Genomic DNA, 14,640 nt, shown 5'->3' with positions numbered 1-14,640 from the left:
CATGATGGGAATTGCTCAGGAGTCCTCCTAGGCTAGCTACCACTGTTAAGGTTCCCTGCTTATAAGTGAAAGGCATCAATTCTGGGCAATAAATAGGGGGTACAATGGAGGTATGCCCATTGGCAGCTACAGGTGTCTTTGATTAATAAGAGAACAATGGCTACTTAAATGGAAAATCACCAATGCAAGAGGTGTTGAACATATAATATCTGCTGGTTGCTGAAAGGCACTAAATCTGTGTGCTCAAAGAGACTTATTTCTGTCTCCCAAAAAAAGCCCACAGAGGCCCCAAGGCACAGTGCATAGGTATGCAGGAAGAGTCTGGGTTAATGCACACAAATTAGAACACAGGTGAGCCTTGCTCAGTTCTGAGACAGTGAAGGGATTTTCCCAGAAAGTAACACATTCACATGACCAGTTATATAAATCTAAATGCAATAGGCTTTGAGATGACATTCTCCACCTCTATGAAAAGATCAGCATTACTTTAAGTTCAATCATATCTTTAGAAAGGGAAAACACAGTATTTACAGAACTGGAATTAATATTAAAAAAAAAAAAGACATTCACTTTATTAGGACTGGCCAACAAAAATACTCTGTCAGACATTTGTGATCTGAATTCTGGTGTATGAGATCAACTAAATTATGGTACACAAAAAAGCCTTGAGAGAACTGAAGGTTTATCTCAAGCAGTAGAGTGCCTGCTTTGTGAGTGAGTACAAAGCCCTTAGTTCAAACCCAGGCCCACCAAAAAAAAGCCATGAGAGATTTCTGTTTTGTAATAAATAAGGCAGTGGCTATTACTCATTAGTAACTTTTTTGAGATAAGCTATTATGATTGCTTCCTTCCTTACTTCCCTCCTCCCTCCTCCCTCCCTCCCTCCCTCCCCCCTCCCTCCCTCCCTTCTTCCTTAGCGCATCACGCTTGGTAGTCAGGCATTCTACCACTTGATCCATCCTTCCAGCCCTTTTGCTTCCAGTTATTTTTGAGAGTTATTTTTGACTGGCCCAGCCCCAGACTAAGATCCTCCTACCTACTTATACCTCTCAGTAATTGAGATTACAGATATATACACCACACCTGGCCTTTTTTTTTTTTTTTTTTTTTTTACTTATTTGTTAAGATGGGGGTCACACTAGCTTTCCGTCTGGGCTGGCCTCAAATTGTAATCCTCCCAATATCTGCCTTCCAAGTAGCTGGGATTATAAGTGTGAGCCAATGTGCCTGCTCTCCCTCCTTCTCTTCTTCTTCGGACTGGGGTTTGAACTCAGGGCTTCACATTTGCAAAGCAGGTGTTCTACTGATTGAGCCACACCTCCAGTCCATTTTGCTCTGGTTATTTTGGAGATGGGTCTTGAGAACTATTTTTCCCAGCTAGCCTCAAACTGCAATTCTTCTTATCTCAGTCTCCCAGGTAGCTAGGATTACAGGCATCTCCCTTCTTCTCAATGCCAGCAAAGATTATTTTTGTTCCAATGATACTTTTTGGGGATTTTCCAAGTATTCCTGCAGTATACCATCTCTCCAGGTGGTGCCTTCATTCTCACTGGCAACACAAGTAAAACGAAAGCACTCTGGGTAAAATGCAAAAAACTTCCAGTACTGGGGGGAGGGTGTTGAGCTTTTCCCGGGAAATAGCCACAACCAGGATTAAGGGATGGGTAACAAAACTTCAGTTCCAAAGAGGGAGACTCACAGGAGAACAGATGCATCATCCACCATTCCACCGGATAGCCCTCTGGGTATAATCTAAAAGGTTTTTTTTGAGAGTGCACTCTAATTGTGTGTGTGTGTGTGAATTTGTTTAAAGCATTGGGCAAAATTTAATTTGCTCCTGGAATTCCAGCTTGTTTTATTCGTACTTAAGTTGACATTTTTTTCTGGCATGCTTAATTTATAAAATTTGTGTGAGTGTGTGTGTGTGTGTGTGTATGTGTGTATGTAAGCACCTTCAAAATGGTTCTTAAACTGTTATAAGGTTAATGTGATGTGAATAATGAAAAAAAATAAGGTTAATGTTATATTCAAGGAACAAAAAACCAGGGAGTTTGTTTTAAAGATCTCTGTTATAAACTGCTTAAGCTTTTTACATATGAACATGTAAACATCTTGAGGATGGTTCTTATTATAGAGTCAATGTAAAAAATTATTACTCTGTTCTACTGCTACTTTTAAGAAAATCAGTTTTCAAACTTATTTCAATCAGGTCTCACTAGGATGTAGGCATTCAGGGGTTAGCACTCTGGTCAGACCAGAGGAAAAAAAGAAAAAGAAAAAAAATGGGGGCCACAGCCTGCAGCAGAAATCTTAAAATTTGGGTAGTTAAAAAATTTACCTTAGCCTGTTTCACTCTGTTGTAAATAAAATCTGGGTCTGTTAACAAATAGGCTTTCAATAAATTGTTTTTATACAAAAAATAATTTTAGGGTTGCTTTCTGTTTTTTTCATGCAAATATAAGGCTGTAAGTTAAGAGGTTTTATGACTTATTTTCAACAAGTAACAAATAAATATAGATAGATAGATAGAGACAGAGAGAGAGAGAACATTAAGGATATGGTTTTTAAAAATAAAAGGTTAAAAAATACTTTTAAATAAAAAAAAGGATAAAGACAAGCTCCCCCAGGGGAAACAGAGTAAGTTGTCATAAAGGTACAAAGTAAATTGTCATAAAAAGATGGAGCATATAAATGCTTAAGTAAGTGATAGAGTTGATTAAAATACAGTTACATTAAAGGTTTTATAAGGTCAAAATTTAATGTACTGATGTTAAACTAAAACTTAATTCTCTAAATTTATAACAAGGCTATCTTAAAAACATATTGTTCTTGATAACATTTAAAAAAAACTATCTTAAAAATGGTTTTTGTTTTGTCAAGAAAACTGTCAGGAATTTTTGCTACAGGTTAATCCACAAGTTATCAAGACAATAAGAGTTTATTAAAACACAGAGAGGCAGGAGGCAGCTGAGCACAGGGAGAGCTGCTGTACTAATATGAGAGTTGAGACAGATTTACTTATGTAAAGTTAAAAAAAAAAAAGCCAAAGTGTACCCTTCAGGATAAAGTAAAAAAAAAAAAAAACTCAAAAAGGAGCACACACTGGAGGTCAAGTCCTCCAGTTTTTATAGGAGTCAACAGAATGGAGATGTTAGTTCTACTCCTTCCACATGTGAGGTTGAGGGAATTTTGGGCCTGGGATGGCCAGATTGGGCTGTTATTTTAGGGGGGCTCCATTGACTACAGGTTGGTGGGATCCTGCTGTATGTCATGAGCCATCTGTTAATGTCAACAATCTGGAAATATGATCCCTTAACAACATTTAAGCCATGATTCTTGGCCATTAGGTTTCCTAACTCCACACTTAGTCCCCATAAATATTTACCTGTATTCTCTGATGATTTTTGTCAGGGTTTTGACTACTAAGGTAACTGAGTCATAGCTAAATAAAAGCTCACTTAAGAGTTGGTTTATGTAAAATTTTCTAGATGACCTCATGGTTAAACAACTGTTGTCTTGGGTGAGTCTAATGCAGTCGGTACACTATATGTGTCTGTGACTGGGCTATTTGGAGTCACTGTTCTCCCTCCTACCAACTGATGAGAAAGTCTAAGGCTTTACTTCAAGAGCAACTAAACTAATATGTATATATTACCTCTATAGAGCTGTGATGCTGTTGCTGGTTCCTGTATACTAAATATATTTATGTTTTTCAAGTATATCAAGCCTTCTAAAATACAAAATTTAGATTAACATGGTAACAAAAAGTTAATGGTACTGATATACTGTTCTGTTTGTTGTTAAATTGTCCATCAGAATTTTAACCATGGCTCTTAAGTTTTTGTCATTACAATTCTGATCTTTCTGGGGCATTTACCATCAAGTCCATAAAAAATGACTCTAATAAGTACTTATATGTCAACCAGGTTAGCTTTTTAGACGTTTGTTTTTGTTGGATTTTGTTTTGTCCTTGTCTAGAAGCCCGCTGCCTAAGAGCCACTCCTTCCAAGTCTCTTTGTTGCTTAAATTTTGCCAAAAGGTTTAGGTTGGCACTGACTCCCACATGATCTGCTTGTTTACTTCCCCCTCTTCCCCATTCCCCTCCATTCCCCCCCAACACATGGGACCAAAACCAACCAACCAAACAAAAGTCCAGAAAAGAAGAAATCCTCACGATGAGGATTTCTTCATACCACTCTGAACACGCCCAATCTTGTCTGGTCTCAAAAGCTAAGCAGGGTTGGTCCTCATTAGCACTTGGATGGGAGAAAGATCTACAGAGGAGACTGCTCAGAGACAAACAGTTTGGAAACAAGGGGGGAATGCCATCAAAGTTCAAATGGAGTCACTTGTGCAAGACCTCTCAAAAATACCCAAGGCCAAGAGGATTGAGAAAGTGGTTCTTATACACATGTGGCTATCTGGCATTAAAGCCCTTCCAGACACAAACTCATATTTTTAGACAGGGTCTTCTACTTAAATAGAGATAAAATGACTATTTTTACTGGCTCTAAATATGTCCTTTGATTCTTAAATATGTGGTTTTTAACTTTTTTTAAACAATTAATTTTCTTGGACATATATACTGATAATATATTGTTGCCATGGTAATTCTACTCAGTTAAAAAAAAAAAAACAAAACAGCCTGGGTAAAAAAATAAAATGTCCAACCATTAAAACCTCATTGGAGGGAAACTTTTGTTATCTTGTCTATCCCTACTGCAGTTCAAGTAGCAAAAATTGCTCCCTGGATACACTACAGTCGAGTAAAGGCATCCCCCACCCAGTCTCACCATGTAAGACCACCCTCTGGAATGCCTGCACCCTTCCTCAGCAGGGCTCTGCTTCCCAGGAGACAACGGAACCACAGCCCTCTAGTTGCTCTAGAAGCTGGCAGAAGCTCAAACATGGGACACCCCCCTGCTCTCCTCTACACACTTGGACTCCTACCTTTTGGGTTGGCCCTTGCAAGTTTTGGGCCATGTACTGAATGTTATAAGAGAGCTGTTGTTGGGACCTCCGCACAGCCATACCTCTGTATCATGCACCCACCAACAGGTCAGGTATTACATAGGCTCATATACTCCCCAGGTTTGTGAGGTTGCTGGTAAGCGATACTGAAATCCCAGAGTAAAGGGAACAATGCAGGCTACATCTGTCATGGAAAGCACGGCTATGGGTCTTGTCTTGGGAGCATGTTTGATGTTACCCTGCCTGGTTCCCTTGGTATTGTGGTCCATCAGGACCACTGTAGAGGCCACTATAGAAAAAAAAAAACAGCTGTCCATGTAATGATGCTGTGAAAATACAAAAGCCTAAATCAAGATGATGCTCTTTTTGACCCTAGGTGGGTCCAGGCATCAAAGGGGGGGATAATGTAGCAGGGAGGAGTGCCAAAAAAAAAAAAAAAGAAGCAAGCAGGTCTGTGTTCTGATAATGTAGCAGGGGGGAGGGGATGGCATAGCAAGGAGATAAAACTTAAAGAATCTAAAAGTGAAGAAGGTCACATAACACTGGGGGTGAAGTAGCCAACAGAGTTGCATGCAACCATATATGGGTTAAACTTTGCTTTTTGCTTCTGTAACTGCTTACAAGGATATATAAGGTGAGACCCCTTTGTTCTCGGGGCTCAGCCTTTGGATGTGAATCCGTTGAGCTGCTGCCAACAAGCTAATAAATATTGCTTCCTGAGAAGCCTTGGTGTCCCAGGTCTCTGTTTGAGATTTCCATAACACTACTGAAAAAAAGATACCACAGTTGAATGTGGTGACTCACACTGATAAGCCTAGCTACTTGGGAGGCAGAGACTGAGAGGATCAAGGTTTGAGGCCTGCCCAGGCAAAAAGTTAGTGAGACCCCCCCATCTCAATCAATGTGCCAGGTATGATAGTACACACCTATGAGCCCAGCTACATGGGAGGCCATAGATTAGAGAACAGCAGTCTAAGGTCTCCCCAGGCAAAAACCAAGACCCTACCTGAAAAATAACTAAAGCAAAAAGGCTGGGGGGGTGGTGGCTTAAGTGGTAAAGCACCTGCCTAGCAAACACAAGGCCTGAGTTCAAACCCAGTACTGCTAAAAAGATTTTTAAAAAAGACACTATTTATTTGTACTGGTACAAAAGGAAAGATAACGTCAGGGCATCTCAGGAATCAGCAGCAAGACTCCACCTATTCTGACATCCCGCATGAGCTTGTCCTAGGAACCTAACTGAGGGTGACGGGAGATGCAGAAAAAGACAACAGACAGAAGAGCAAACATGCATAAAACTGGGGCCAGGTAGGCTGGGTGCTCAGATGGAAACACACAAGCCTTCATTGCTTAATTTCTGTATCTTTATTCTTTAAGTCCTGACTCCTTTATGGTTCTTTAAAACCTTGTTTCTAAAGTCTTCTTTAAAACCTTGCTTAAAATCTCTTTCCTTACACTCACTGTGTCCCAAGTTTTCTCTTAGCTTTTAATCTCTCTTAAAGTCTTTGCTCCCAGGCTTGCACTGTCCCATGTTCTCTCTTTTGCTTTCTTAAAGCCTTGGTGCTCAGAGTTGCAAACAACAGCAGCCACGCCTAAAAACTGCATATGTGTAACTCTTAAAGTCCCAGTTCTTAGACTTGCACTGTCCCATGTTCTCTTTAGCTTTTCTTTAGCTTAGCTTTTCTAAAACCTATGTATAAAGTTCTCAGTGCAGACTTTCTATCAGCCCGTCTTTAGCAATTTCCCTTCAGCAATTCTTGTCCCTTTTAAAACCTCCCACACCAAAAAGTCAAAAGCCCAAAAGCAAAAGCCTCAAGCAAAGTCCCCAAAACAAAAGCCCCATAGCAAAAAGCTCCCCAAAGCAAAAAGCCTCCTGTCCTCCTTCAGTAGGCCTTTTATATCCAGTAGTAAACAGGGTGGAGCAGTGGTTCTGGGGGAGGGGTGTGACATTGTAACAGGGGAAACCTGTGTTCCTGCTTCTCTGAATGTAAACAACCTAGGAGACGCAGCTGTTCTGCATTTCCCTCTTCTGTGGCCAGGGGTGTGCCAATCTTGGCCTACAGATAAACATTTTAGGAAAAGCTGTTGAGCTGCATCTCGCCTTGCTTATGTCCAGTTCTCACAGGCTTTTTATAATCTGCTCTCCACAACCCATCCCAGGCTCAAGGGTGTAAAATTATAAACTCATTTGAAAGATCTTTGCCTTGAGAAGAGAACACTGGGACACCTACTTACACACAGCTATCTAAGAGATTGTTTTCCCAGGATTCATTTCATGAGCTCAGCCAACCCAGGTACCCACAGAGCACTGTAGCCATGGTTTAAGTGGGCCCAGGTACTGCTTCAGCTAGTAGAAGACCTTGATGTCATTCATGTGATGATAGTTTTGCAGGCAAGCAGAATGCAAGAGTTATAAGGTTATGAAGGCTTCCACCCAGATGTCAAAGGAAGGTCTTGGAGGCCTGACAATGAGTAGCAGGGTTGGAAAGCCCCAAGAGGGCAATGCATGAAGCTGTGAGAATAAAGCCAAAAATGCAATGAAGACCCCAGAAAGTCAGAGATGCCAGGAATGTGGAACATCTGCTGAGGAAAGCCCTAGGCAGCAAGCAGAACCAGCCCATGAGGGTGAATGGCTATGTGGGCTGCAGCTGACAAGGCCATAGGAGTAGGGCTACAAAAGCCCTCTGAAGCTCACATCATGTCACTACATGCACTGGATGCTGGACATGGAGTTACAGGAATTAAATTTTGCCATAGGGGGATTTGGTCTTGCTTTGGTCCAGTCCTTTCTTTCTATGCCCCATCCCTCCCTTTTGGAATAAGAATTACTCTATGCCATTGTATCTTGTAAGTATATAACTTGTTTTTGTTTTTTACAGAGGCTCACAGTTAAGAGATTGCCTTGAGTCTCACAACAGACTTTGGACTTGGACTTTTATTTTTTTATTTATTTTTGGCAGTACTGGGTTTAAACTCAGGGCCTCATGCTTGCCAAGCAGGCACTCTACCACTTCAGCCACTCTACTCACCCTTTTTTATTTTGAGTTTGTTTGTGTGTGTGTGTGTTACTGGGGTTTGAACTCGGGGCATACACTCCACCAGCCCCTTTTTTGTGATTTTTATTATTACTATTTTTTTATATAGGGTCTCAAAACTATTTGGTCGGGCTGGCTTCAGATCTTGATCCTCTTGATCTCTGCCTCCTGAGTAGCTAGGATTATAGGCACAAGCTACTGGCACCCAGCTGGACTTGGACTTTTGAACAATGCTAGAACTGTTAAGACTTTGGGGGATGCTTGGAGATAAACTGAGTGCCTTTTGTATTATGAGATGGACATGAGTCTTTGGGGGACGGGCTTGAATATGAAATGTTCCCCACAAGACTCATGTGTGAAGACTTGGTCCCCACTTAGCGGCACTACTTTGGGAGATGTTTGGGGGTGAGATTGAAGGAAGTGGGTCATTGGGAGTGTGCTTCTGAAGGTTGGCGGCCTCTTCTTCCTGCACCCTTCCTTTGCTTCCTGGCTGCCAAGAGGTAAGTAGCTCTCTATCACCAAGCCCTTCCACCATATGTTTTTGCTTTGCCACAAGCCTGAAAGCAATTTATCCAGGCAACCAGACTGAAACCTCTGAAACCAGGAGCCAAAATAAACCCTTCTTCCCTTCAGTTGTTTATGTCAGATATTTTGTCACAGCAACAGAAAGTAGCTAATGCTTCACTCAGGAGCAAAAACCAATCCTACCATGGCAAGCTCCCATTCCCAACAATTGCACAACCATGAGGGTCAAACAAATGTGCTGCCACGTGTGTGTGTGTGTGTGTGTGTGTGTGCGCCATTTATGTTCCCAACCTGCCCATATAACACAGCCCTCCTCCTAGGTCTGATGTAATCAGGCCACACTAAGGAAGGCCCTATCTCAGAACACCTGCAACCTGGTTGCACCTTTTTTTTTTTAGTACTAGGGTTTGAATTTAGGGTCTTTGCTTACTGGGCAGGCACTCTGCCACTTAAGCCATGCCTCCAGCCCTTTTTGCTTTTATTATTTTTCAAATAGGGTCTTGTGTTTTTGCCTGGGCTGGCCTGGACTGTGATCTTCCTATTTATGCTTCCTGCATAGCTAGGATGACAAGCATGTACCACCATGCCCAGATTTTATTGGTTGAGATGGAGTCTCACAAACTTTTTGCCAGAGCTAGCTTTCTACCTCCTGAGTAGCTAGGATTACAAGTGTGAGCCACTGACTTCCAGTCTTGTCCCTTATTTTCTAATAGCTCTGTACCCTTTTGGGGTTCTTAGAAATGGGATAAACTGGTTTAGGATAACTGAAAGCAAGAATGGAAGATAGCAGAAGACTGGCACACAGAACCGATAAGAAGTCACTGGTGCCCTGCTTGTGCTGTACTTTCTTAGCCTGAATTGTCCAGGTTAGTCTTTCCAGACTCAGCTCACACATCACATCCTCTTTGCACACCAGGATTGAGACTCTGAACACATGTACTGGGTTGTCCTTAGCTGTGGGGCTGTCTACTAGAAAAGCCCTCGGGATAAGACTGAGGCCTTGCCTCTCTGCAGTCCCTATGCACAGTGCAGCACATGGAGCAGAGGAGGCAGACAGCAAGGGGATGGATAAAGAAATGGAGGGACATGAGAGCAGCAGGCGGGGACCTGATGGGCCTGCATCTGCCAGAGAATACTATCTGTGTTGAAAGGGATCTGTGTCACTGCTAGGGCAACCCCCTCACGTGTATCTTTCCCAGTCACAGGATTTCTTGCTTTCTTCCCCACCTTCCCACAGGAATGCTGGACATGAATCTGTCAGGATGAGGTGAAGAAAGGCATTTTGGACAGAGGAACTGTGTAATGTAAGGTACTGAGGCGAGCACTATCCCTGACAGAGCTGACTGGTCTGCTTTCAAGCAAGAGATGACATGAGTTGGAGGAAGCAAGTCTGGTCCTAAAGAGTGGGCCCATGGCAGGTAACTTGTCACAGGGTAAGCCAGTCCCTGGCAAAGAGGAAGGCAGGGGTCTGGGTAAGAGAGGCTTGGGCATAGAATAACATAATGCTAGCAGGTGCCAGTGGCTTATGTCTGTAATCCTAGCTACTCAGAAGTTATTGATCAGGAGTATCGCGGTTTGAAGCCAGCCTGGGCAAAAAGTTCCCAAGATCCTATCTTGCAAAAACCCTTCACACACACACACAAAAAGGGCTGGTAGAGTGGCTCAAGGTAGAGGTTCAAGACCCAGTAATGCCAAAAAGAGAAAAAACCCTGACTTCTGAGAGGATGGACTCCTACTTTCTGCTGTCCCCCACTGTCTCAGTTTCCCTGGGATTTGCCATCTGAGGGCAGTAAGCAATTGACAAGTTATCTTCCACCTGGAATGAGGTGAATGCCCTGGTCCCTAGAGTCCTGACTTAGATGTCTGTGTCTCCACAGGTACTCAATTATTTTAGAAGTAGACACTGCATAAAATGATAAATGAAACAAGACACAGTGACAGGTTCCCTGAGAAGTAAGGAATATCTACTTTTATTTTGCAGAGGAGGTAGCTGAGGCCTGAAGAGCTACTCAGTGGCCAGGCTAGAACTAGAACCTGGTGACCTCCCCTGGATCTCCAGTGAGCTTTCCCAAGGGACAAGATGTGGGGAAGAGTCTTTCTTTTTTTTTTTTTTTTTGCCCGTACTGGGGTTTGAACTCAGAGACTACACCTTGAACCACTACATCAGCCCTGTTTTGTACTGGGTTTTTTCAAGTAGAGTCTTGCGAGCTATTTGCCCAGACTGGCTTGGAACCGCGATCTTCCTGATCTCTACTTCCTGAGTAACTAGGATTACAGGCGTGAGCCCCTGGTGCCCAGCCCCTGGGCACACTATGCTTTCCGAGGTCCTAGCATATTTTCCCGCACCTCTGCTGGGCCAGTGGTCTTGTGGTCAGGCCTTCCTGCTCCCTGAGCACCACATACCACAGACCACTAGATGGTGCCAAGGGGTTATTTGGCTCCTTGCTGGAGACTTGGCAGATTCTTGGGCCCAGCCTCTAGCCTGGGTGGGGCACACCACACCTCAAGTGTTGGGGCTGAGTTAAGTGTTTGGGTTCTTAGCCCCCTTGTTTTTCACAATAAACCTGAGAGGAGGATGGGACATTTGTCTCTACTTTATGGAGAAAGAACCTTAGTCTCTGAGAGACTAGGTGATTTGGACAAGGCCACATTGCAAGGTGGGTTTGAAACTAGTCCTAGATACAGGGTGATAGGTTTTGCAATCAGTGGAAGTTCTAAAGACAAACTCCTGTGTTTATATAGTAGGTCCACCACCACTTCCTGACTGTGACTTTGGATGCTCTGCCTAAATCTTCTGAGCCCCACTTACATCATTAGTGAGATGGGGGTAACAGTTGATCAGTGGAGCCAGGAAGACTGAAGGGCCCTAGTGGGCCACAAACGGTGACTCTCGAGGTTGGTTCTTATTGGTTTTATTACAATCATCTGAAGGGACAACCCCCCCTCCCACTTTTCCCTCTCCCCATCCCTTCTCCCACCTCTGCTCCTTCCTCCCCTCTCCAGTGTTCTTTGGCTTTTTTTTGTTTTGTTTTATGGTACTGGGGTTTTGAACTCAGGGCTTCATACTCGCTAGGCAGGCACTCTACCGCCTGAGCCACTTCACCAGTCCTCCAGTGTCCTTTGGGAATAACAAAAAGAATTAACCACAGCCCAAAGGAAAGGTATGCTCCATTTCTCAAAGTCCCCCTTCCCACCTGGCCTCTTGGAAGACCTGGCAGTGCCCGCCCACCACGGGGAAGGGGAGAAAGAAGTCTTGCCCCTTCTGCTTCCTCAACCAACTGGAGGTCCTACCCTGGTCAATGTGTTTGTTAACTGCCCCCTCTTTCTTCTGCCTGCCTTCCCCTTAGAATGCCTTCCACAACTGAGTGGGATCATCTAGCCTAGCTTATAGAGGAGGAACTTGAAGGTGGGTGGTCTAAGGTGGCGCTGATGTAAATGGCAAAGCCAGGACAGATACATGGAGTGATGTTTTGACTTGGTACTCAGGCCTTCACAAAAACGACCTAATATGGAATGCTTTCTTGTCCCCTAGCTTTGTCCCTGAAACCTCACAGGCAAAACTTCGTATCTTTTTGGTGGTACTGGGATTTGAACTCAGGGCCTCATGCTTGTTAGGCAGGCACTCTTACTGCTTGAGCCACTCCAACAGCCCTTTTTTTTGTGATGGGGTTTTTCAAGATAGGGTCTCGTGAACTATTTGCCTGTGCTGGCTTCAAACTCTGATCCTCCTGATCTCTGCCTCCTGTGTAGCTAGGATTACAAGTGCGAGCCCTTGGTGCCCAGCTAAAAACTCCATTTCTTTTTTTGTTCTTTCTTTTTTTTGAGAAAGGTCTTGCATTGTAGCCCAGGCTGGCATAGAACTCATGGTACTCCTCTGGCAGCCTGGGATTTTAGGCCTGCACTACCAGATCCACAAGACTCCATTTCATTATGATTCTAAGAGCATCACAGGCTGAGACATAAATGGATGTGAGGGCCCCCTGAGTCCTGGACCCAAAAGCTAGGAAGGCAACCCTGAAAAGATAGTGTGTGTGTCTTAGCCAAATCACCTCCTGCTCCTCTGACTCTTGTACCCTTTACAGCCTCTCAGCCTCCAGGTGATGCCTGCCCTGCTCCATGGGTGGCCCCTCACTTTTCTTCCCTGCTGGTGTTGGGTTCAGTAAGCAGAGCCCCAGCTCACCTGGGAAGGTGCTGAGTGAGGAAGGCGTCCAGTTACCAGCTCGGGCTGGAAGGATAGGCAGGGGGCAACCCAAGGGCAGGACCAAAGGTCTGGGATCTGTTAATGGGACAGATTATCAGGGAGATGCCCCCAAGAGACCCTCCCACCCTGCAGGAGGCCCCACTGCCTGGGCTCCTGGCCTCCTTGAGCTGTTCTCCAACCCTGGGGCCTGTGGCTAAGAGAGACCATAGCATCTGTCTGCAGACTGGGACTGTCGTTGGTAAGCTGTGCACAGCCCTGGGAGGTTATTTTTCTCTCCTGTAGCCCCACTCCTTACTTCCCTCCTCCCCAACCCTCACTCAGCTGAGACCTGGCACAGCACTCCATGCCTATTTAAGGCAAATCTCCTGATCTTAAGTAACATTTGCTCGGTGTTGTGAAGGCAAGCTGGGCCAAGCTTAGGAAAAGAGGGGAGCCCCAAGTACACCCTCAGAGGGTGGGAAAGAAGGGGTCCTGCCTGGGAAGGGGGAGGAAGTGGGGAAAGGGCATGGGAGGATGAATACAGTGCAAATATTGTATACACATGTATGTAAATGGAAAAATGATACCTGTTGAAACTATTCCAGGAATGGTGGGAGGGGGGATAAAGGAGAATGAAGGAGGGATTGAATTCAAGTATGATGTATTTGATATATTTTAAGAACATTTGTAAATGCCACAATGAACCCCCACCCAGCACAATAAAAAAAAAAAAAGGGTGGTGGGGAACAGATGTGAACATCCCTCTCCCAAAGGGGGTCTTGGGAAGGTCCTTGCCTGCCACCCCCAGCCTCCCATTTGGTCCCCTCACTGTGCAGGCCTTGGATTGGCTCAACCTCTTTGGAAGGGGTTGGGGGTGGTGGAGCACTCCAGAATGTTACAGTGCAGTCCCTGCAGGGGTGGGAGGATGGGGAATAATGCAGTCCTCCCAGGAGGGATGGAGCTTGGATGAAAGGACATAATCAGGGACAGAGCCAGCAAGGGAAGTGGGAGGATCTGGGGTAGGACTGACATCTGATCTCATAGACAGTTCAGTGTGGAGGATAAAACACAAATGCTACTTGGTTCTAGAACTCAAAGTTCAGAGAGTTCAAGAGACCTACTCAGGGCAACCCAGCTAGTGAAAGGGTCTGAAATCCAGGCTGGCAGGTTCTAAATTCAGAGAGTTCTTCCCTTCCCTGCCAGGTCTCCTTTGCCTGGGGCAGTAAATGAGACCCATAACAGGGACACTTACCAGGGGCCAGGCCAGGCATCATTCAAAGCCTCCTGTATGGGGTCTTTCCACAACTTCTGCAGACCCACCCAACCTGTCTTTTCCCTATCCAGTATCCCAGGCCCAGGCCCCCTCCCACTTCATTCCCCTTTTCCTCTTCCTAGTTTCCCCCCCAGATGGCCCCTCCCCACTGCCCATCTCTTGAGGCATGCCTAATCCCTCTGTGGTCTTCACATGACAGAGGCCCTCTCCAGGGTTCAAAAGGAGACACCAGGGATAATTTACGGATCATGTGCCGCCTAGGGACCAGGCGTTCACTCCTCAGGCATGTGAGGTTCAGCAGGCTAGCCCAAACCCTGTGTCAGGCGGGACTGGGGCTGGGGGATCAAGGGGAGGGCATTCCTCTGGTCACTTAAAGCAGAGAGACATAGCGGTCAGTTGGCTCAATGGTCTCATATCCCAGGTGAGCAAATTGTGGCCCAGCGAATGGCAGGAAGGCCCCGGGGTCTCACAGTGAGACTGAAGCTTAGCTGGGCCTGACTGGGACCCCAGACAACCTGACGTAGGATCTTGACCCCTGGGGTCTATTACAGGAAGAAATTCAGCCATTCTCAATGCTTCTGTGTTGGAGCAGCATAAGAGATACATGGGGTGAACTCGGTTTAATGGGGTGTCCTTGAGCTCTCTCAAAGTCTTTC

The 14,640-nt window shown here is 44.8% G+C and overlaps 1 long non-coding RNA gene across 2 annotated transcripts in view; it reads right to left on the bottom strand.

Moving 5' to 3' along the window:
• The window catches only part of LOC141420843 (uncharacterized), a 53,324-nt gene that overhangs the window by 16,810 nt on the left and 21,874 nt on the right, over positions 1-14,640 (bottom strand). The window contains exon 1 of one of the 2 annotated variants that reach the window (XR_012445512.1): positions 12,712-14,090. The exons of the other annotated variant lie outside the window; for it this stretch is intronic. This is a non-coding gene — a long non-coding RNA (uncharacterized lncRNA). Of the gene's footprint in view, positions 1-12,711; positions 14,091-14,640 lie in introns of those variants that run through there. 2 annotated transcript variants of the gene reach the window in all.

The sequence above is a fragment of the Castor canadensis genome, chromosome 2 (assembly GCF_047511655.1).
Source record: "Castor canadensis chromosome 2, mCasCan1.hap1v2, whole genome shotgun sequence".
NCBI lineage: Eukaryota > Metazoa > Chordata > Mammalia > Rodentia > Castoridae > Castor > Castor canadensis.
This window is presented reverse-complemented; position numbering and strand designations above follow the sequence as displayed.